This window comes from Eschrichtius robustus, chromosome 6 (assembly GCF_028021215.1).
Source record: "Eschrichtius robustus isolate mEscRob2 chromosome 6, mEscRob2.pri, whole genome shotgun sequence".
NCBI lineage: Eukaryota > Metazoa > Chordata > Mammalia > Artiodactyla > Eschrichtiidae > Eschrichtius > Eschrichtius robustus.
The window spans coordinates 105,686,357-105,710,774 of record NC_090829.1 but is presented as its reverse complement, the minus strand read 5'-3'; positions in this window follow the sequence as shown (position 1 = coordinate 105,710,774).

The following is a 24,418-nucleotide window of genomic DNA, read 5'->3' as shown; positions in this document are numbered from 1 at the left end:
AGAAAAAGAAATAAAAGGAATCCAAAATGGAAAAGAAGAAATAAAGCTGTCACTGTTTGCAGATGACATGATACTATACGCAGAAAATCCTAAAGACGCTACCAGAAAAATACTAGAGCTAATCAATGAATTTGGTAAAGTAGCAGGATAAAAAATTAATGCACAGAAATCTCTTGCATTCCTATACACTAATGATGAAAAATCTGAAAGAGAAATTATGGAAACATGCATATTTACCATTGAAACAAAAACAATAAAATACCTAGGAATAAACCTACCTAAGGAAACAAAAGACCAGTATGCAGAAAACTATAAGACACTGATGAAAGAAATTAAAGATGATACAAACAGATGGAGAGATATACCATGTTCTTGGATTAGAAGAATCAATATTGTGAAAATGACTCTACTACCCAAAGCAATCTACAGATTCAATGCAATCCCTATCAAACTACCAAAAGCATTTTTCACCGAACTAGAACAAAAAATTTCACAATTTGTATGGAAACACAAAAGACCCCGAATAGCCAAAACAATCTTGAGAAAGAAAAATGGAGCTGGAGGAAACAGGCTCCCAGACTTCAGATTATACTACAAAGCTACAGTAGTCAAGACAGTATAGTACTGTCACAAAAAGAGAAATATAGATCAATGGAACAGGATAGAAAGCCCAGAGATAAACCCACACACATATGGTCACCTTATTTTTGTTAAAGGAGGCAAGAATATACAATGGAGAAAAAACAGCCTCTTCAATAAGTGGTGCTCGGAAAACTGGACAGCTACATGTAAAAGAATGAAATTAGAACACTCCTTAACACCATACACAAAAATAAACTCAAAATGGATTAAAGACCTAAATGTAAGGCAAGACACTATAAGACTCTTAGAGGAAAATATAGGCAGTACATTCTATGCCATAAATCACAACAACATCCTTTTGACCCACTTCCTAGAGTAAGGGAAATAAAAACAAACAAAAAAAAAATGGGACCTAATGAAACTTAGAAGCTTTTGCACAGCAAAGGAAACCATAAACAAGACCAAAAGACACCCTCAGAATGGGAGAAAATATTTGCAAATGAAGCAACTGACAGAGGATTAACCTCCAAAATTCACAAGCAGCTCATGCAGCTTAATATCAAAACAACAAATAACCCAATCCAAAAATGGGCAGAAGACCTAAATAGACATTTGTCCAAAGAAGATATACAGATTGCCAACAAACACATGAAAAGATGCTCAACATCACTAATCATTAGAGAATTGCAGATCAAAACTACAATGTGGTGTCACCTCACACTGGTCAGAATGGCCATCATCAAAAAATCTACAAAAAATAAATGCTGGAGAGGGTGTGGAGAAAAGGGAACCCTCTTATACTGTTGGTGGAAATGTAAATTGATACAGCCACTATGGAGAACAGTATGGAGGTTCCTTAAAAAACTAAAAATAGAACTACCATACGACCCAGCAATCCCACTACTGGGCATATACCCTGAGAAAACCATAATTCAAAAAGAGCCATGTACCACAATGTTCATTGCAGCTCTATTTACAATAGCCAGGAGATGGAAGCAACCCAAGTGTCCATTGACAGATGAATGGATAAAGAAGATGTGGCACATATATACAATGGAATATTACTCAGCCATAAAAAGAAACGAAATTGAGTTATTTGTAGTGAGTTGGATGGACGTCGAGAGTGTCATACAGAGTGAAGTAAGTCAGAAAGAGAAAAACAAATACCGTATGCTAACACATATACGTGGAATCTGAAAAAAAAAAAAACATTGTTCTGAAGAACCTAGGGGCAGGACAGGAAGAAAGTCACAGACGTAGAGAATGGACTTGAGGACACCGGGAGGGGAAAGGGTAAACTGGGACAAAGTGAGAGAGTGGCATGCACATATATACACTACCAAATGTAAAATAGCTAGTGACAAGCAGCTGCATAGCACAGGGAGATCAGCTTCGTGCTTTGTGACCACCTAGAGGAGTGGGATAGGGACGGTGTGAGGGAGACGCAAGAGGGAGGGGATATGGGGATATATGTATACGTATAGCTGATTCCCTTTTTTATACAGCAGAAACTAACACACCATTGTAAAGCAATTATAATCCAATAAAGATGTTAAAAAAAAAAAGTTAAGTCTGATCTTCCTTAATACCTTCATAAATAAGGAAACAAATATAACCAGGACTTCTCAACTGGAAGGTGGTGCTAAATCTAGTCAAGTCCTGAAGAAATATAGATAGATAGGAATTTACTCTAGGGAAACAGTAAAATGACCTATAATCAAATATGCATTATTGTACCTGAAAAATAAAATGAAATGAAGGCCAAACAAATATTTAGTGGAATAGTGTATAGAAGTTTTCAAATGTAAAGCAACATAAATATGTGTTTGTAAAGTATGGTAGAAACCAAACAGAGCTGGTATAACAATTTTCCTGAAAATAAGACCCTTTCAGCACATCTGCATGCTTCATCTGTGTAAATAGACACCTATTAATTGTGATGGGTTTATTGTGTTTTTATTATATTGAGGCCAACCCTGAAAACATATTTTATTCTAATACTGGGGGACAAAAAGAAGGATGTGGTCCAAAAAGAAATAACTAAAATAATCCTTTTACGTAGTGAACTGACTTTGGCTACTTGATTATTTCTTAAAGAAGTCAATATGCATTAAGCTAACCACACACTTATTTAGTTATAACAGAAAATAGCAGCACATGCTCTTGAAAATAACTGCATCAACAGAGAAAGATAATCATCATGATAGTAAATAATAACCCAAGTGACAGATTTCAATTCTCAGTGAGACTTGATTTTGCTTGATGTTACACTATTTAATTCTTACTTCTTAGGTAGATAATTTAAATATTTTGAAAATGCTATTCCAGCAAAATCTGTTAATAGTCAATAATCCAGTGATTTCTTAAACTACAGTACAATTTACTATAGAGCTACTTAATGACTTTTTCTAATGAAAACTTTCCACTCATTATTCACTTAGCTCTCTTCATTTGCTAAAATTGATAAAAATCTACTGGGAAGGGACTTTTGCAACATTTATGTTTACTTTGCACCTAAACCAGGGATCAGCAAACTTTTTTCTATAAAAGGCCAAACAGTAAGTATTTCAAAGAATGTGCAGGTCCTAGAGTCTCTGTCCCAGCTACTCAAATTTATCAGCCTAGTGCAAAAACAACTATAGACGGTATGCAAATGAATAAGGATGGCTGAATTGCAATATAGCTTAATTTATGGCTGGACTTGGAATGCAGGCCATAGTTTGCTGACACATGACCTAGATTATTGTCAATTCTTAAAATAACAATGACAATAAGAAAAATCTTTAAAGATATGTAGATCCCAAATAGTATCAGACAATAGTTATAATATGTGCTAAAATCCACAATGTAACAATAAAATGATCAGAATTGCGTCTGAGAAAATCAACCTAGTTATAGCTTTTTTGTGCTGGTTTATTAGAGAGCAAGGTAGAAGAACTAAGCCAAACATTAAAGTAATGCCAATTAAGCACCTATTTAATTTTTTTCTTATTATGCTATTGTGTGATGTCAAAAGGAAACATGAAATATTTTCCTTGGTCAAGAGTTGATTTCAGTCTAGTTTGAAGCCAGAATTTCAAAATTGAGTTAGTATGCTGATAAGTGCCATAAAATTCCGTAATCCCCACTCTCAAGAACCTTTTTGTTTGTTTGTTTTTTTAAGGTGCATTTTAAGTTATGTGCTAAAAAACTCTGCATCATTTTTCCTCATTATTTGGCATACTTTATCCTTTTAACAACCAAAGAAGAGTTGTAGACATTCTGCTATTTGACACTTTTAGAGCATACAATATAAAACTGACCCTTTCATACACTGTTGAATAAATATATTGCAAGTTCTGCATTTGTCTCCAACATACATACTAAATTCACAAGATGTGTGAATTTAGATTTAGTAATATAGCAAAGGGTTTTGATAGCAGAAAAAAATGAAAGAAAATACTGAGAGCAGTCATTCAACATATCTAAATCCTGTCCATCCTTCAAACCAATATCAAATTCTATCTTTTCAAACAAGTATCTATTAACTATCCCAGACTTTATGGATTGCATTAGAACATAACTGAATTAGGAAATAATCTAACCCATCTATTCATGAACATAAAACTATTAGAACAACTTAATGGATTAGTATGTGGTAACTAGATTAGAATGTACAAACATCTGGGTTCTGTTTGTTATTTTTTCTTTAATAATTATTGACACCCCAACTTCCTCACCTTTCACTTTAATTTCAATATTACCTCTGCAATTGTCAGGGAAATAATACAGTTGCAAAAACACACAAAGTGTATTGGAAGGAAAAAAAGGACCAAAATGACCAAACTAAGCATAATGAGCTGAACTCCTTTTTAAAATTATATTATAAATATTCTCCTAGTTTTTAGAATATATAATTGTATAACCATCTTTAATGATTGTTTATTATTCAATTATTTGAATGTCACATTATTTAAGCAATGCCCTATTACTAACCATTTATTTATTTAAAAACATTTGGCCATGCTGTGTGGCTTGCGGGATCTTAGTTCCCCGACCAGGGATTGAACCCACTCCTCTGCAGTGAAAGCGTGAAGTCCTAACCACTGGACTTCCAGGGAATTCCCTATTGTTGACCATTTATGATGTTTGATTTTTCAGCTAGAGAAGTAATCCTGCTATAAACAACCCTTGTTTTTACAATGCCTATAATTTATTTAAAAACATTTTCTTAAAGTGTTAATTTTCTCTTGCTGATGAAACAAATTCTTACAACTTTAATGACTTAAAACAAATGTGTTAGCTTACAGTTCTGTAGGTTGGAAGTTCAACAAGAGTCTAAAATTAAGACTAAAATTAAGATGAGCTAAAATTAAGATGTTGGCAGGGGGCAGGGGCATGCTCCCTTCTGGGGACCCCAGGGGAAAACCTACTTTCTTGATTTTTCCAGCTTCTAGAGGCCACCCACATTCCTTGGCTTGTGGCATCCTTCCTCCATCTTTAAAGCCAGGAATATAGCACCTCTCTGACCATTCTTCTCTAGTCATGTGTCCCTCTCTCTGACCACGTTTAAGACAGGTTTTCCAGTTTTAAGGACCCATGGGATAGATTGGGTCCACCTGGATATCCAGGATACTCTCCCCATCTCAAATTTCCTAATCTTCATCATCTCAGCAAGGTCCCTTTTGCCATGAAAGGTAATATATTTATTCATAGGTTCTAGAATTAAGACTTGAACATATTTGGGGAGCCATTGTTCTGCCACCACACTTATACACAGTAAGAAAATTATGTATTCTTATTTAAGCCAACATCCGGGTTATAAACAAGGAAGCTCTGAGTCAGCTAGCATCCATCAGGAAATACACCATCTAAGGCTGATGTTTTGTTAATCATCCTGCCAGATCCAAAGCAGGTTTTTACTGCCAGAACTAGTGGTTTGTTAATTACTATGGTGAATGTTAGTGTCAAACACTCATTTGTGAATCTCTAACATTTAACTGCTAAGGGTCAGCATTACCACAAAGTAAAGATTCCACTTCTCCTTATATTCTCAATAAAGTTGAACACACATCACTCACAAAAGTGTGTATATGCATTTGTATGCTTATGTGCATGTGAGTACAATGAGTGGACTGAGAATTGCAGTTGGCTCCTTGTGTTGCAGAACAGGAAAAATGAAAGCTATTTCATAAGCTTAGTGGAATCAGTAGAAGTAAAAGTGGCAATGAGAACATAGCCTCAAAGACATTTCTAGAAATTTGGGATAAACATATACACATAAGGGTATAAAATAGGAATCTGACCCAATTTCGTCTAGATCTTAGGCTTCACGGCAGATATTTGGTTTAAACATCTTAGGTGTTTTCCGTGCTTGAAAATCACCAGAGCTTTCATATTATGTAATTCAGATCAAAGCTATGGAGCATGACTGTAAAACTCATGACACTTCAACTGATCAAACGATGACGGTCTCTAAGGCTGAGACCCATGTCACTCAGACCTGAGAAGTTACTGTACATTTGTATTAGTCAGCTTGGGCTTCCATAACAACATACCACAGACTGGGTGTTTTAAGCAACAGAGATTTATTTTCTCGCAGTTCCAAAGAAAAGAAGTCTATGACTAGGGTGCCAGCATGGCAGGGTTCTGGTGAGAACTCTTCCTGGCTTGCAGGTTGCCATCATCTTGCTGTGTGCTCGCATGACCTCTTCTTTGTGAGCTTGATAAAATGTGGTATATCTATATTATGAAATATTATTCAACAATAAAAAGGAACAAAGTATTAATACACGCTACAACATGGATAAACCTTGAAAACATTATGCTAATTGAAAGGAGCCAGACACAAAAGAACAATATCGTGTAATTCCATTTACATAAAATGTTCAGCATAAGCAAATCCATAGAGATAGGAAGTAGGTTAGTGACTGCCATGGGCTGGAGGGGAGGATGGAAGTGAATGCTAAATGGTATGGGGTTTCTTTCCAGGGTGATGGAAAGATTCTGAAATTAAATTGTGATGATGACTCACGATGCTGAATCTATGAAAGACCAATGAAATGTACACTTTAAACAAGTGTGCTGTACGGTACGAGGATTCTATTTCAATAAAGCTCTTTATAAAAAACAAAACAACTTCTTGACCAGTCCTCTGTCACCATAATAAACCATCTCCTTAGCCTGACCTTTTGGTTTCCTAGTCCAGAGCCTCAGGGAACTAGACGGCCTGCCACTTTGTCAATACTCCCAGCACAGATGCAGAAGCCGAAAATGGTCTGTTAAAAATTCTTCCAGTCATTAGACAATTTCGGGAAGAATTTGGTTCCCATGGCTGCCTGGGCAAAGGTACTTCCTGTGAAGAATATTTTCGATAATGGAGTATAAATAATTAAGGGTGCACCAGACATTTGTTTTCTTCTTGGATGGGAATTATTCAGGACCCCTGTGTTTAGAACACAACCCTGCAGCAGTATGACATGCAAAGGATGCCTGTGTGCAAAGCTCCATGTTTTATGCACCCCACAAGGCCAGATCAAGTTCAGGCAGTGAAGCCCAAGAAAGCTATTCTAAACTGTTGATTCTAAAGGACACTTTTGATCAACTCTGTCAGAGAAAAGAGTCAACTATTTTTCTAGTCTCTCTATAGAAACAGACATTACAAAAATATGAAGAGTAACCAAAGATTATGGAACTTAATCATGTGGAAAAAAATATTAGGAAAATAATTAGGAAATTAATTACTCAGAATGTTATGGTGTGTTTGATTTTGTGTTGTCTATAGTATTTGTCAGCATTTTAAATTTAGCAATTTGCAGTGAATTTTTTATTTTAAATATATATTCACAATTATATACATAGTATTATAGTTAAATGAATATGTTTGGCTTCAAATCTAATCTTTCTTGATCTTGCTTGTTACGTATGACTCCCTGTCTTCTTTTTCCCATGTTCACTTTTAACGAGAACATTTTAAAATCTTTCTATCTTTCCTTCAGTTGTGATAGTGTTGGCTTTGACTTAAAATTAATTCGTTGCTTAAACCAAATGCCTCCTTCACCTGTTATTTTTAACACATAATATTCACGTGCATTTTCCAACTGCATTCATGGTTTGCTACTGTTTCCTACTAGTAGTAACATTTGACATTCTATAACCTTTGGCATCTTCCATGAATTTTTCTGTGACCTCTCTGCAGACAGGTACACATTTTGGCTGCTAATCGAGACACAAAGCAGCCTTGTATTATCACTACAGAATAGGAAATCAAGTTGTGAAAGTGTGACATTGCACACTGTCACTTGTTCTGGTCGGTAAATTATGACCAATACCATAACACAGAGTTACATGCATTTAATCTACTGACCTTACAATCAGTTCATCCACCTCAGGCAATACAGCACGGTAACATCATGCATAGTACAATCTTTCTGTAGATCATAGATTTCAAAAGGGACAGATTTAAAAAACAACAAAAGTGAAACACACAGCAACTGGTTTGGGGAAGCTGTATTTGAAATGCAGGCATGATTCTTCGAGTCAAGATAGGGAAAGACAAATTTTTATGTTTTCCCTTTCCCTAATCTGTCACAGGCCAATGATCAGGTTAATAGCCAGGAGAAAAAGCTATCTTGTCAAAGTAAACTGAACTTTCATCACAACTAGGTCCCACCATCAATGAATTGTCAAAAAATGGCAAGGAAAAGGAAAAGATTCTCTAACGATCTTTCTTTTTATCTTGTGGAGCACCTGCTGCCCCAGATGATGGCACACTGACTGACAGCAGGTAGTTTCTAAAGAAAAACCCGCTACTTTTCTCCCCCAGGCTCCTCGTGGAGCCCGTGGCATGGGATTGTTCAGTGGGAAAAGTCAATAGCGCCTGCTGTCAACACAATGTGCCAATGAGCATTTTTGAAGGCTCTGCCTTCTTGATGCTTAGCTGTCAGGAACCTCGCTTTCAAATAGATTTCAGTGTCAATATGTGCTGCTTCCCACTAGTGTTAAGAAATGGCCACAAAGAACAGGGTCTGATGCTGTGTCAGGATGTTGGCAGTGCAGATACTTATTGGCTTCCCACGCAACAGGAAACATCTTTAGAAAGTGAGAAGGCTTGGATGAAAAGGACACTCATCTTCTCTCTTGAAGTTTTCTCATTATCACCAGGTTATATATATAAATATATATGAGAGAGAATGACTAGACACACACTCAAAATGTATTCATTGGCCTAGATCTTGAGTGTCTATACTATTGAGCGATTGCAATGGCAGACGAAGGGCTACACATGATAGTTGCAACATTTTATAACACATGAGTTATTACAGAGACAGAAACATTAGGCTTTCAATTCCTCCAGATTATATGGTTTTTCCTGTTTAAAATAGGCACCATTCCGTCTATGAACATGCTTCCCTCAAATTCATGTATGGATAGAATTATTTGGAGAGAATACACAATTTTGCAGGTTTAGTTCTTATTCTATACAAGTTGGTCAATTTAAATTGGTCTCGTGTTTTTAAAAGGTAGATCAAATTAATGAAATACAACTTGAGATGATTTTAGCATGACCTTCTCTGCATCTCAATATTATTATGAACATTTACTGAAAATACGAACTTATATTCATTTATTCTTTCTTTTCTATCTTCACAAAATGTTTTAAATACCTTTAAAACACTGTATACCTCATGGTATTGAGAGATAATTTCTTTACTAACCAAGAGTTTAAATTCTAGTATCTAGCTGGGGCCAGGGGGATCCAAAAACTAAAGTAAGAATTATAACAGGAATATAGCAGTAGCAATGGGGAGCAAACAATTGATTAATTTTGGTTGGAAAAATAGAGAGCTTTGTGAAGGAAGCGTCTTTTAATCTGAGCTTCCAAAGATGAGCAGAAAGTCTGGAATTGGGGTGAGGGTTGGTACGAAAAGTATTCCATATTGAGAAACTGGTATGAACACTGAAGTTATAAATAGCAGGCAAGTTAGAAAAATCAGAGGTCATTCATGGCTATGCATGTATGTGAAGCAGGGAGGGGAATGACCATGCAGTAGAATCAGTAAATGAAATAGAACCAATAACTTATTCTCTGAGAGTCTTTATTAAGCATGGTATATATAATTATAACTTTTAAACTTGTTCATTTATTTATTTTTTTAAACAATATCTGTTGAAGTCCTGTCCTTGGGTAGGTTTTGTTTTAGGCACTGGGGATACAGCAGTGAAAAAGTATATTCTTTTTTGGTCAACATTTTAGTAGATGGAGACAGAAGGTAAATGAATAAAAAGGTATATACATATCAAGCAGGATTACCTGCAAAGAAGATTAAAAAGTTAGGTAACAAGATACAGACTGAGAGGATGGATAGGGAATGGTACTATTAAATACTGTGGTTAGAGCAGACCTCTCTAACGATGACAGTTGAGCTAAGATCTAAAAATGATAAAGTTTATTCAGAACTAAGGGGAAACATGTTCCACGCAGAGAGAACAGTAAGTGCCAAGGCCCTGAGGCGGGAGTAACCAATCACCTTTTGCAGTTTTCTTATCAAATGAAAATGTACCATTACATAATCTCTAGGGTCTGTGGAGCAGTGTTTAGTTTGTATAGGTTTCTGCGAGAAGCAACATGATGCAGTAAGAACGACTGAAATATGTGGGTTTTAAGAAAAGGGAAGCTTCTATTTTTCCATAAAAGAATAGTTTTTTAACTGTTCTGAAAATGAGGTGGAACTTTGTGTTACAGCACAGGGATACATTTTTAATTTTTTTTGCTCTGCTTGAGCATAAATTATTTAGGGTTATATTACCCATAGTCGTATAATTTCATACTCTCAGCACTTCAGTTCTATTTAACTCTCTGGGTGATTGTGTTATTTTAAAAGTTTATACGGAAAGAAACATAATGGCAGAAGCGCTTTCAAGTAGGAAAAAATAATGAATAAATTTGAATAATTGGTAAAAATATTGCACCTTTGTTTAGTTTTTACTTCCTTTTAAAAAATAAGAAAAACTTACAAACACGCCATCATTTTGAATCTTTTGTCAGCGCATGCCAACTCTAAAGTATGGGTACTGTGGAACAATGCACCCTGGAAGGTTCAATAGCTTCCCTACGTACAAAAAAAAAAAAAAAAATGAGAGAGCAAGAGGTCACTGTGCAATTAAGGTTCCCAGCACAGAGAGTTCATGCTTTACCAAGGAGAAATTTCAACATATTCACAAACTGAGCCAAATTAATAGATATTTTTCTTTCACAAGATAATAAACTGGTGGTATTTGTTACATATTCCCCATGGTATTTTACAGATTAGTAGCAAAAGCTTAAAATGATACAGTTTGCTTTGTCTTTGAAGTTTTGTTTTGCCAAAACCTAATGGCTCATATTTATGTGTTATCAAGAATATTTAATATTTGAGGCATTTCTAATTTGGGTAAAGTCTAGTACCTTTCAACGAAGGTCACTACTATTCGTTGACAAATTGTTCCTGTAAACCTCCTAGCAGGAGGCTAATACTCTTAGCAGATCATCAGCATCAGGCAGAGCCGAATAGCAGAGCAAATACTGGACCCTCATAAGGTCTGAGATGTTCCAGTCAAGGACGCTTTATGTGAGGTAAGTGTTCCTAGGATAGCCAACATAAGATTAAGCATTACATCATTCAATAAAAATGCACTCCACACCTCTCTTCATTAGAAGGGAAGAAGTATGTTGATGAAGACCCACATTACTGCCCAATGAGTGGAAATTCATTTGCTGTTTTAATTTGAATTAGAGAGTGACATTTCCATCCAAGGAAATAGAGTATTTCCATAACAGGACAGAATGTAAACATAACAGGGAGGGAAAGCACACAGATTCTACGAAGAGGAGTACCCACGTTAGAGAGAGGGGTGCACCCTGGGGTTGAGAGCAGCAGGCATTTTGCAATTTATCAACAGAAGCAAACCCCAAGAGGAAAGAAACATTGCTAAAGACTTGACACTTGAAGCAAAACTTGGGCAACTAGATTAGCCAAAGATGAGACCAAGTCAAATCTCCAAGGACTAAGAAGGCCCCTGATTAAGAAATTGATTAATTTTAGCAGAGGAAAAGGGAAAGAACAGCATGGGACCGAATGGAAAATGGGCCCAAACTATGGGAAAAAAACAGAGTGAACCTTAAAAAACCAAATGTAATTACTATATCTTTAGGAGAAGCCAGAAGTTGACATCAAAAATCTATTTTGTAGACAGCATAGTATTTGTAGTTGTGTGTTTTCCTGCTTAGGTAGGGGTGTATATGTTTCTTATTCAGGAAACTTGATAGCATCCTGAGTAAGAGTCCTCCTTCGGATGTTATCTTACATAGGAATTTAGGCTATGTGGACCCACAATCATTTCTCTGGCTCCTAAAGAGGATTAATGTAAACATAGATTACCCTTTAAATATTTATATCTCAGCAAAGGCTTAATCATGTGTGTAGCTTCTATTTAAATCAGGCTATAAAGAACTTGTCTCTACCACTCATAATTATTCGGAAAATATGAATAGAGAAGCATTAGGGACAAAGATGTAAAATTCTATCCCTACCTCTTACCTCCTAACTAATTTAGGATATTCTCATTCATTCAATCTTCATTTATATACTAATTCTGTAAATATATTTATGAGTCACTTTGTTAAATTCTTCATAATATATGACAATATATGAAACAGAAAGTGCCACCAAGATATTATATTCAATAATTTATGAATGTCATAGATATAAAAATTACTCATGAAGAAAATTTTAATTGGTATTTCTAAATATAGAACTATACATAAAGAGAATATAAGAAATAGGTATAGGGACTTCCCTGGCAGTCCAGTGGTTAGGACTCCGCACTTCCATTGCAGGGGGTGCAGGTTCCATCCCTGGTCAGGGAAATAAGATCCCACACTCTGTGTGGTGTGGATGGAAAAAAAAAAAGAAATTGGTATAATTACAGCCTGGTCAATAGGAGGGAGTATGAACATTAAAATCAGGTACACGTGATTGCAAATTTATGATATACCATTTGGTAAGCATCTATCTAGTTATCATAAATAACTTGATTATTTCTACTAATAATTACAAATTAGTCTGGGGCTTAGTGTTCAGATCTGTACAGTGGGCATAATACCTCCTCACAATGCTCTCAAAGGGTTAAATGAACTAAGGGAGGAATGTGTTGACCAGAGCTCCTGGTAAATATCAGGATAGCAAGGGTTGGTACTTGTTATTGTAGAAAGAACATAGAAAAAAATCCCAGATGATTTAAGGTTTGTTGCAACTACACCTTTTAATTGGTTCTTAGGCTCTGATGAAAAAAATTCCTATAATACTTGCCTCAACATGTAGTTTAAAATTAAAATACTACTGATAATTATGAAAATAAAAATAGCAGTTATAGAACATTGACTCTTCCAGCCCCTATGTTGTATCATGTCAAGTAACACAGTGTGTGTGTGTGTGTGTGTGTGTGTGTGTATGTTCATCACAACACTGAAAAGGAGGCATTGTCCTTGGAGTTTTACAGATGAGGAAACAGATGTCCAGATAGATCCATGCACTTGCCCCACATTTCAAATCTAATAAATGGCACAGTCAGGAAACATAAAAATAAAAGAAGTATAGGCATATAGTATGCCTTCAAGCATTTTAAATAAACATTACGTAAATGTACCTGATTAATATAGTCATAACACATATTTTTGTTAATAAGAAATTTTTGTAATAAAAATAAAATGTGAAACATTAGAAAAATAAATATATATTTTATTTTAATAAATGTGTGTATATATTTGTAAATATACATAAAGATTTTCTATCAAATGAACATCTTTTAGGCAATTATTTAAGTCATTATAAATGAATGATTTCACATAATAAAGTTACCCTTTTTATCATTTCTATTTGTGGGGTGTAAAATTTTTATAGATCAAATACATGAAAAATGGTTTAACAGTGTTCATCTCATTACTCCCCCTCCCACCCCATGGCTGATGATGTAACTTACCTATTAAAAAGTAATTTGAAAGACAAGAATATGAAATAGGCAGTCAGTAGTTTGAACTCTACATTTGCAATGAATTTCAGAACTACAAAGTATATTTTTAAAAAGTGTTTAGTAAAAAAGGTCAATATCAATATAAAAATGAAAATAAAATGAGGTACAGCTTTACTAGAAGCATAAGCTAAATATAAGTGCTGCTTTTTTATCAGCTGTTTCTACTTAATGTTATAAATATGGGAATAGAATGATAGTATATTTCCTCTGCTCTATCACAAGTGCAATATGAAGACTCTGAATTAATAAATCAAAAATAATAACAGGCATGTTCTATTGTCTCAGTAACAGAAATCTGCCAAAGGGATTCAGAGAATAATGAGGATATTCGAAATTCTAGAACATAAAATTATGAAGGGCAGGCATAAATCAACAAAGAAGAAATCATTTTCCAGTAAGAGAATCTGAACAAAGATGGAACAATTGCCTTGCCTATTACTGACATCGCTTCAGAAAAATTATGGAACTTACAACGATGTCTAAAAACACTTGGTGAGGTCTGATAGAAAAAGCATTGTTTTAGGAAATCAGTGGTTCAGAAATCAGAAGAAATGGAATACAGATATAAATATATTTACATGGAACTAATGGTAAAGAGACTTTGATGTTATTTCACCCTCACACTTGAAAGCCACAGAATCCACACTCTTCAGAACGACAAACAGATTCTAAATTGTATTCATCCTTTCAAGGAACTATAGCTACAGATGAGTCTAGCAACTACTGAACAACAACAAAAATGTATATTAAAGAGGTGGTTTAAAGTAGCTTTGTAGATATAATTAGTATCATAAAATTTGGATTTGATTTGTCTTTAAAAAACTTAGATGATTTTGAAAGAAAACGAGATTGCATTTAAAACAATTGTTTAGTCTGATGAATACTTATGTTGTGTGTACCATGAGCCAGGTGTTATTTTAAGTCCTTTGTATATGTTCCTTTAATCCTCATAGCAGCTCTGCAGGTAGGTAGTATATAATGATCCTTCTGTTAAAGAGGAAGAATCTGAGATACAGAAAAATTATGTATCTTGTTCAAAATCCTATAACTCATGACTGGGGCCCTGTGACATAGATATTACACAGTATACCCTATAAGTGATTGCCTTATAAGGTTAACACTCTATCATTTTGATTGTAATAAGTAATATATTACATTTATTGAGTGCTATATAATTACTAAATGCTTTTCCATCCAGGGGTGTGTTTGTTTTTTTACAGAAAATTTCTAACTGAACAGGTTAAGTACTGTTATTCCCATTTTATAGAATGAAGGCAGGTAAGTAATGTGTCTCAGGTAGGAAACAGCAGAGTCAGAGCAGGAAACACAGGTTCTGTGATTCTCCAGTCCGAGATGATTTACGGAATTCAGGTACTTGTGTCACTTCAGTAAAACTACTTACTAAAAAGATCCCATTAAATCTCTCTCTCTCACACACACACACATTCACACACACATCTTAAGAAACTAAAAATGAAAATAAGTTAAAATAACTGTTTAGTATGTGATATGTATTGAGTATACAGTTACGTAATAATGCAGTATAGTTCCATGGACATAATAGCTATGACTAAAATTTAGCATATAATCTCTTTAGAAAAATAAGTCAGAGAAAGCTCTGGGCTCTCAAAGTAATGTTAAAATGAAACAAACAAAGCTAGCAAACATGCTGTGTAGGTCTTTTATTTCACTTATGACCCATTGGATTCACCTGGGCTCAGTCAGCTTTAGGAAATTGTGTTATCTTGACTCTAGTTGTTTGGAAATGCTTACTTTATGAGATTATTTAATAAATAATAGATCATAATAGATACTATTTGACTTTATATTTTACCTTCTCAGGGTATTGTCATTTGGTTTATATGGCAGAAAGAGATAGCTGTCCATCAAGCATGTGCCTGTCCTGTCTTGGTTGGGAGTTGGCACTGGCAGGGACTAGATGCTTAAGCTTTAAGACTCCTCACTTCCAAAGGTCTCCACCAAAGCTTTATACTTTATTTTGTATCAGAAATTTTGCTTTTTTAACCTTAAAAAGGAGCTCTAGCTTTGTATAAGCTTCAGAACCCACAGTATTTGGAGACTGCATCCTCCTCTTATATCTAGATATGGCTATGTGATGCATGACACATGACAGTTCTCATCAGATGATGTATAAGGACATGTTTGCAATTTTGCTCTGGGCTTTTAAGAAGGGAGTTGTGTTTCTGCATGCTGCGCTTCTCCCTTCTGCTGGATGAATGCTGATGCCTAGGGCAACCATCAACCTAAATGATTCTATGGTGTAGAGATTCACCACTTCCCCTGACAGTAGGAACACCCATGTTGGACTGCTATGTGAGCAAGAAATAAATTCCTGTTCTTTTAAGACTTTGAGATACACAGTTTATTTCTTGTAGTAGCTAGTGTAACCCAAACTAAAAAAGGCCATGATTATTTTAGTTGGGGCCAAAATTGCCATCCGAAGTTAAACTAGGCGTATTAAATCGTATAAACTAGGCTTATCCTATATTGTACTTGAAACAGAATACCTCAAGTATCCAGAAGTTTTACAAGAAATAAAGCTGTTTCTTAATCATAAGATGATTGGTTTTATGGTACAACTGCAGAATCCAGAAGGTTCGTCTTCTTTCTTTTCATAATACGGACAGCATGGAAGAATTATTGTCTGTAATAAGGAGATTGGATACTTTTTAATATAAAGTAAGACAATAAGAAATAATACATAAGAACCACAGAGACATGCTAAAAAGAACCTTTCAATATGTTGTATGCTATAAGGCAGGGGCACAGCCCTCGGGGACTGACAGACCTGAACTTGCACGTTGGTTTTACCTCTTACAAGTCACGCATCCTTGGATGAATTTCTTAATCTCTATACCTTATCTGTAGAATAATGCCCTCTTAGCCTTTGTTTTTGTTGTTGTTTTTGGTGTTGGTGGTGGTGGTGTGTGTGTGAGAGAGAGAGAAAGATCGTGAGACAGGGAATTGGAGATATTATGGTCATGTGTTGACACGTTGCCTGGAATGTAGTCACCTTCAATACAAGTCAGGTAATTTCCCCCCAGCCTCATAAAGAGTTTACATGGTACCTAAATATCTATTCAGCTATTATGCCACACTACAACTCAAGTAAATAAAATAAAATAAAAATCATTGAGTTGGCTCTTCTTCTGAGACTTTGAAACTGTGGCTGTTAGTGTTTTCTGAGCCAGGCAACACATGAAAGGACAAACTGATATATGCTGGAGGTACTTGAAAGAAATATTCCCATTTGGCTCAAAAAATAGCAATAGTTATGATAAAAGGATATACAACTTGCATGAGATCACAGAGGAAGGATCAATGAATTGTACTCTGTGAAGTACAAGGAAGGAAGGAACTGCATTGAATGAAATTGATGAAAAACGATGACAAAGGCATGCCATTCAGATGTAATAGCTTGTATGCCACTGAGGTGTGAATGTACCCAACAGGGCAAGGGAATATTGGAAAGATCCATGAGACATGATCTCATGATCCATGAGCAGAAAGTAATTGGGCTAACTCTTGATGAAAAGCTCTGGTAGTAATATGGTGACTGGAGTGGGAGCAAGGAGACTGTTGAAGGAGTTCAGGTAAGAGACAGGTCCTGAGCAGGACCAAAGGCACTAGATACGGAGAAAATCTGGGTCCTCAGTGCTCACCATTCCTTCCACCTGGAAAGACCTTCCCCTTTCTCCCCTTGACCAAGCTCATGCTCTTCCTCTAATTGTTGTGCAAAGACCACCTCCTTCAGGAAGCCTTCCTTGACCATGCAAGCTGAATTAGGGAACCCTCATCTGATCACCTATTGCCCCTGGGCTACCCACATCACAGCACTTCCTCTACTACACATGTACATGTTAGATGACTTGAGCTCATTTTCTCACAGGAGCATCTGATACATTGTCTGACAGAGTGGAGGTAGAGACTGACCCAGATAGGAATCTTAGGAATAGGTGAAGCTGAATTTAAGAAGGAAAAAGGAAAAGAATGTGGGTTGAGAGCAATGGGGAGAAGGGATCCTCCAAGTGGAAACAACACAATGAAAGCATGGATGTGGCAAAGCACAAGGTGAGTGCAGCAAGTTTTTGAGTTTAGTTTAATCATGAGGTGAGTAAGGGTGATGAACTGGAAAGCCATTTGAGGAAATAGATGGAGGTCCTATCATTTGGAACTTTTATTTCTAGATTAGGAATCTAGATATTTATTCCAAAAGAAATAGGCAGCCTAAGAAGATTTGTTTTTTTTTAAGAATGTAAATGACACAGAACTGGGCTTCTAAAGTTACTCTGGCAGTGATGGGTAGGATATGTTGCAGACATGATTCCCTGTACTAGGGAATCTGGTTGGGAAACTCTTGCACTCGGCAAAATGGAGCATTAATATTACTAAGCCAAAGCATTAAGAGATGTTTTACTCATTTGGAGTGTTGGCAGGGAAAATTTACACTTACTGTAAGGTGTACCGACCTCATCGTAGTACAAATAAATGGTATGTATAGAGGATGGAGGAGGATAAAGTGCATCTTAGAGATATAAGCTATCAAGTGATCTGCCAGTGAAAGGCAATCAAAGTCTGCTTTTCCCAAATGTAATGCCAACAGTATGCATTAATGGCTTCATGTTGATACAGTGGAAAGTGTGGCCTCTGGAATGCAGGTAAAGATATGAAGCTGGACTATGTTAATAACAAAAAGCGCAGAAATAGCCAACTCCTTGAATCTCTGCTTCTCTCCCCAGGCATTCTCTGCTCACAACATAATTATAAAAAAGAGTAAAGGAATCTCTACCTCCAAGGTCAATAAAACTTGAATATATTTTTTAAATGCTCACTTAGGTTAAGACAGAAAACCTACAATGGGTCATGGCAAATTGGGATGGCAATTATTCTGATCTGACATTTTTGGGATTATAATTAAGCAATAAGGCACAAGCCAAGGGTGTGTTACCTCAAGATAACACACTTCTTGGAAAGTGCTGTGAGGCATAAGGGGCGAATTAGAGCCTCCAATGATCTGGGAAATGTGTTATCTCTCTGTAGCACAACTCTCAGGGTGCATTAGTGCCATATACATAGTGTTAGACGCACCGGTCGTATATGGATTGATTGTACCATGTAAAACATATGTTTAAAACATGTTTGCTCTTGTGAGCTGGCAACAGCTGCTGATTCGGAAACATCAGCCTTGCCATTATCAACTGATAGGTGGATGGGCTGCGACTTCACCACTGCGACCGTTTATCGGAGGTGTGTGCCCAGGGAGCTGGAGACCATCCTCTGACAGCAATTCTGATCCTGCTCATTTCAGTTGAACTATTTTAATGATTTCTTCCATTCGGCACTTCTATATTTATGTAAATGAATGGAGTAAGGTAGTTCAAAATTTTTAAGGTGGAACTTTTTTTTCCCTTCTGTATCATTTTGTCTGGTTTTCATAAGGTGGTAGCCAGGTACTGGGTTTGCGTTTGATTGACAGAAAGTGATTTCTAGTTCAGCTACCATCAAACACCTCAGCACTTCGTCCTGGAAGATGTTTTAGTAGTTCAAGAGACCGTGTTGGACAAAGAATCCTTTAAAGCTGGCTCTTTCTCTCTCCTAGCGAGTAACCACAGTGAGACAAACCAGGGGAAAAGAAAGACCCATCTTTAATCTGCGCTGCTGAGGGAAATGAAAGAGATGGAATTAAAACCGAGAGTAGCTCCTTACGCTCATTGGAGAGGCTTTTTTTCCTGCTCCACTTGATATAACAAATAAGATCATCAAAGGAAGTCAAGCACAGGTTTGGAACCTGCCGCTCCATGACCTCGGCTTCCTCCCTGCTTGCACGGCCTCCCCTGGAATTTCTTGTGATGTCAAATCACAAAGCCGCATGAAGTGCTCACACACCAGGAACAGTGAGGAAATTTTATTTTTAGATTTCTTTTCTGTGACTCTAGTAAAATAACATGAAGTTCTTTTATGGCTCTATCTAAGGGCTTTGATAAATCTGCTGCATTTCAAAGCATGAAAGGGGCGATAACAAAAAATTTCTGTCCTGACTGCGTGTAGCCACAAGATCTTCTTAAGAATGTCTGCAGGGTCCCAGTGGCAAGGTGCCAGCTTGTGTTCACTGCTGGAAGCTATAGGGAATTTCACCTCACCCAGTAGACATTTATCTCCAGATGTAGTACATAAAACATTTTATACAATAGACACTTTTCCATATAAAATTATGTATCTTATAATTTGGGATTCTTATAGCACCTAAAAAGATTTTTTAAAAATCACCTTTCTTCACATTTTCCTTAAAATTAACATTCTTTACTGAACACTGGCAAAACAGTTTCAATTAAAAATTAATTTAGGAACGGTAATAATGTAACTATCAAAATCATCATCAATACTATTAATAATACTAACAAATGGTTCATATAGTAATGAAAACACTTTTTCATCAAAACTTTCTTATCCCTTGTTTTTTCTATAATGTTTACATTTTTATCTATCTGGAAAAAGGCTCTTCTATATGCTTAGATTTTCAGTCAGACTGGCCAAATTTATATATTTAGAAATCAGAGGTACAAGTTGTGAGATTAAAAAAAGGATACTGGGCATTAAGTGGACTTAATCATATACTCATTCATTCATTCATTTAATCCATTTTCATTGTGTGCCTCTATCAGCCAGGCACTCTTCTAGGCTCTGCGAGTGCAGCGATAGTTTTCCAAATGAATCATTTAGATTTTTACATAAAACTTTCTAATAAATAACTTTTAAATATTTAGACTTATTCAAAAATTAAAAGTACATTTGAAAGACATGACATACCTTTTTCAGCTTGATTGAGGTATAATTGAGCGATAAAATTGTAATATGTTTAAAGTGTACAATGCGAGGATTTCATGTGTTTACATTCACATATGGTTACTCCCACAAATGACTTGATTAACACAGCCATCACCTCATATATGTACTTTGCAATATATCTTTTTGAGTGTTTACTATTTACCAGGCTTTGGGTTAGAAACTTCAGAGAATAATGATAGTTAACATATATTCCAGAAACAGAAAATCCAACAGGAAGGATAAAACAGTTAACCAATATTCATAATACAGAGGAAAATATGCTTTGAAATAAAAGTAACAGTTGAGTGCTAGAAGACTAGTGAGGTCATATGAGGCTCAAGGTCATCATATGGAAGGCTTTGGACAATGCAGACAGAGGAAGAGCCTGGTAAAGACTCAGAATGAGGAAAACCATGGGGAACATTATTTTTGTAGGAAGAGTCTTTGTCTGAAGCACAGCATGTGTAGAGAGGGTCCCATTATGAGATGACAGAAAGGCCAGGTTAATTAGTATATGTTATGTTGTTAGCAAATGACCAGCAATAGAAGCTTCCTGAGAAATGCAGCATCTTGATCAAAGTCATTGCCAGATTGGATTGTAGGAGGAGTGAAATCAGCATGTGCAATACCCCCGATTTTCTCCTGGTAACAAGTAGCCACATCCTTCATGACTCTATTTGGAAGGCTATATGCATCAGTTCTTCAAGGAGAAAAAAACAACAAGAAAAAAAGGCTGGGGGGAGGGACTCCACGCAGAGACAAAAAGAATATCTACGTGTTGTAAGAGTGATGGATGAGTGTAAAAAGGAGATGAGAAATCAGTGAAGATGATGAGTTAGAAAAAGCTCCTGAGTCTGCAAAATCTCAGCAGTCAACATGTGATACCACTCCCTTCCTGAAACACCCTTTTCTGTATTTTAATATTTTTTGTTGGGACTTCTTTAGTGAAGTTACAAATGTAAGTTATGCAACTCTGTCCCTCAACCTTAAGTAGTTGGCACTGAACTTCAATTTCCAGACACACCATTCTTCAAACTAATAAGTTGTCTTCTGTTTGTTTGTTTGTTTGTTTTTAAACAAGGAGTTAAGGGAATCGGTATCTTAAAATTTTTGCAGTAACATTTTTGTTTGTTTGTTTCTTGGATGGTATAATTGTGCGGAGTAATAGCCTTTTGCCTTAGCACTATTTTTCATTGACTCCTGTGCAGTATTTCTAATGATCGTCCTCTGTGCCAAAGGGGAAGAAAAAACTCCCCTCTATCATGATGCAACTCTACAAAAATAGGCCCACAGATGTCAATTAAAGTAATGACACTAGAAGTGAATCTTTAGTATTTTTGTATATGTGTGGTTTTCCCTTTCAAGGAGAAGTATTGCAATTCTTTTAAACATTATATTCCACTCTATACAGTAAACCCAGGTTGAGCTGTCTTACTGATAAAATTGTACAAGTCAGACAAAACAGATTTTTCAAAGTGGCATTTCAAGAAGCTGAACTCACCATTTTTAACAGATCAGAGCACTGGGGCTGTAATTCTTATGTTTAAGAATATAGGCTATTCCGCAATACAACTTTTCTTTAATTTGTGCCTGAGATGCTTTGTAAAACACAAGGTCATTTAAACTAAAGGATAAGGCATTTTTTCCTTCATTTCCATTTCATCATATGCAATTCTTGATCACAAGGTAGTTTGCCTTAAAGCTGCAAATCCTCCAAATTATGGGGTTGGTTTCCAGTCTGCTGAGAGGGAAATTAGATATAGAACTTCTGTCTCCTGTTAATGTTAATGGGAGTTGCATGCCTAATTCTCTTAGAAGCCCAGAACAAATGTATGTTTATGAGTCAGCATTACTAGGTTTTCTGGATCTTTACCCTTTAAAAGTGTCATTAGTCTGAATAATAGCCAATCCCTCTGCTTACTCCAAACCAAGCCCCAGCTACCGTAGTTGGAAACGCTGGATTTCAGCTCTTACAAATGGCCTGAACTATCCTCAAATCTGAATGCTCCCATATGTTACTCATTTTTGTCCACTGGGACAAAATTCAAACTTCTAAACTGTTTAATATTTATCTTTCTACTTTACATTTTTATATTGAAGTTGTAATACTCATTAGGCACTGAGATAACTTTTGGGGATTCATTTAAAAATATTAATCTTTATTTGAATCCTAAAAAGTTGATTAACTTTTCTATGCATTTTCTCTAATTACACTATTAGATGTATTATTCCTTCCAGGCAAAATTATCTAAAACAATTCTGTGTACTGTGTTCTCATTCCTAGTATTTGCTCCTAGTAATATTTTACTGATATTGATTGCTGAGTACTTAATTATATTGCTGTAAGACTTTATATCACAAATAGAGAAACGACATCTTTTTGCAGAAGTAAGATGATGTAAACAAGATCTTCAAAATCAACAAGAACTTCAAAAACATCTAAAATGTATTTTTTTCTTTAATTAAAGATTTCTTTGATGTTATGGGATAAAAAGAATTTTAAAATATTTTTAAAAGAAAGGCCAATAATATTAGAAGAGGTGTTATTTTTATCACAAGCAGCTCTTCTCTATAACCTTATTACTCAAAGAGTGGCCTCACCTGGGAGCTCCTTAGAGCTGCAGAATCTCAACCCTGTCTTACTCCTTCTAAATGTACAGATTACCAAATTCCACAGCTGATTTTTATGCAAGTAGAGTTTGATAAGCACTTCTCTATAACACTGAAACTAACTCTAAGTGCTCAGAATTAAGCCACTTTTGGTGCCAGGATTTTCCTATGATATTCCATTTTATATAGAAATTTGTCATGATTCCTTCAGACATAGAAATCTACTTTTACTGATAAAAGTATGCATTTTCTCCTTACAACATAGAAACGGCTCCTATGAAGCAATTGAGGATTGAACAGTGCATGTTCTGAAAACACTGTAAACAAGCACAGTTGTCCCACTAGGTAATAATTTATTTATTATAGTGGTTCTCAAATTAAAGACTCATAAGAATAACTGTGGAATTTATAAAATGTAGAGTCTTGGGCCCCATTCTCAGATATTTCTGTTATATTAGTCCAGATTGACATCCAGGAATCTGTATTTTTTTAAATTACCCCAGATGATGTGAGGTTTCCCTGGACAACATTTTGAGAAAACTGACCTAACGTCTAGCTTATGTGCCAGTTGTGTTCTTTTCATTCCTTAGCTGTGTGGCGTAGTCCAAAGTTACCACAATTTTGCATTTTGTAGTTCAGGCCAAAAAAAGTGGGGATATATTTAGAAAAAATACCATTGGGTCTTGAAAATTTTCACTTGCCTGTTCATAAAAATATCAAAGTCTCCACTTATGTGACTCAGAGTAATTGTAAAATACTATTTCAAAAAGTTATAGCCAAGTAGTTCTCATTAACAATGGCTGATTGTTAAATGTAGATATTAACTTTGCCATTTTATTTAGGATGGCATATTTTGACTATTTAAGGAAATAATTAGGCTGTCTTTTAAAAGTGCACCGTAAAAGAAAGAATTAAATTTAATGTTATATTTCAATATTTGAAGTCTGGAATAAATAATAGCTCAACAACTAAAATGTTATTTTGTCAACCTGTCTGCATCTAATTTTTTTTTTTTCAGTCTTCTCAAAGTTGCTCATTTTAAAGACCTATCCATTTGAAAATATTTATTGGAGCTATAGAAATTAGTATATTGCTCAGGGCAAGTCTACAGATGGACAAAATTATGCCAAGGACCAAAAACTTTTCAAAGAGGGGATACATGAAAATCAGGAGATGAAGAAGTAGCTACAGATGAATTTGGAAAGTGACTAGGGAAATAGGAAGAAAACAAAGGAACACATTTGAAATTAAATTAGATTTCAGCTACAAAAATAAAAAAATAGTTACCCTTCCCATATGTTTGGAAAACTTAAAAAGTATCCTCTTAACT